Source organism: Solanum lycopersicum, chromosome 11 (genome assembly GCF_036512215.1).
Source record: "Solanum lycopersicum chromosome 11, SLM_r2.1".
In the NCBI taxonomy this organism is placed as follows: domain Eukaryota; kingdom Viridiplantae; phylum Streptophyta; class Magnoliopsida; order Solanales; family Solanaceae; genus Solanum; species Solanum lycopersicum.
Genome location: NC_090810.1, coordinates 36,260,279 through 36,261,453, shown reverse-complemented (window position 1 = coordinate 36,261,453; position 1,175 = coordinate 36,260,279). Strand labels below are relative to the sequence as shown.

General features: G+C 37.2%; 1 non-coding gene across 1 annotated transcript; it reads left to right on the top strand.

Annotated features, from left to right (window-relative positions):
* The first annotated feature begins 635 nt into the window (after positions 1 to 635).
* On the top strand, positions 636 to 726 carry LOC112940408 (small nucleolar RNA snoR109). The gene has a single exon (XR_003244480.1). It is a non-coding gene; the product is annotated as a small nucleolar RNA snoR109 (small nucleolar RNA).
* Positions 727 to 1,175: the final 449 nt, after the last annotated feature.

The following is a 1,175-nucleotide window of genomic DNA, read 5'->3' as shown; positions in this document are numbered from 1 at the left end:
AATGATTGCTTAAATCTTAAGGGAAATTTATCTTTAGCACTTGAAAACACGAGTATCAAACAATTTTGAATCATTACTTGTAGAAGAAAGTTAAACTCCATTAAAGGTTACTCGTATATTTGAGTCCAATCGAGGATAGGGGAGTTCCGACTGGGTTATTGATTATCCAAATGGACTAGTTAGTTACCTTGTGGGTTGAATCTTTTGATTAGAGGATTCCATGTGTGACTCCTACTATGATAGGGGTATATTAGAACTTCGATGGATAGTAGGGGAGTATATGTGAATGGGAAGTATAATGGAGTGGTTTAAACAATAAAATATAGTAGAGGGATCAGGGGTATATCCAACACTTTTCCAAAGCTTCAATCCATGTGAGAGCACGAGCAGAAGCAATGATTGATGTTCTGATCAGTATATCACCGCTAGAGTTTGGGAAGGGCAAATACATAGCTAATACAGGAGCCGCATAATCTGACCCTTGATCTTTGATCTTACTTGGTCTGAAATCTTGCTTCTGTCATTATGTGTGCACTAAATTTGAATTTGTCAATATATGATGTCATTCTTGATTGGACGCTACATGTACGAAGAAAAGGGTGAAATTATGTACCATTCATCTTGATTTTTCAATATGGCTGTAGCAACATGAATTCATTTTGAGGAGTTGACTGGCCGGTTGTTGTTCTGCCGTCGACATATCAGCTTACCAAACTTCTTATATCTCCAATGCTGTCATTCATTTTTCTATGACTGTACAAGAAAAGTTGTTTGAGTGACATGATCAAATGGGGTGACAAATCTTAGCTACCACTCTTCTTTCCCCCCTTCTTTTCAATAATAAGGATTTTCTACCTCTATTCAGTTAACTGATTTGGTTCCTGAATTTGTCTCCACCCCTTGATTTTCTTCTCTATATGCCAGCCTTGAACCGTTGACCATAGTACCAAGAGAAGACAATCTCAGCCACTAGGACAATGAGAAACTGGTGGATTTGGCTCAATCACTGATATGTTTCTTACATTTGTCCTAAAACCTTACACTAATTGTCAAACAAGTCATCTGCATGCGAAATTTGAACGTGCGTGCTTTCTTTAGAAGATTTTGTAGTTCTGTTCGTTCATGATTCTCCTTAACGTTTTCCTTTCTTTCACTATTTAAAGAAGTACCATTTC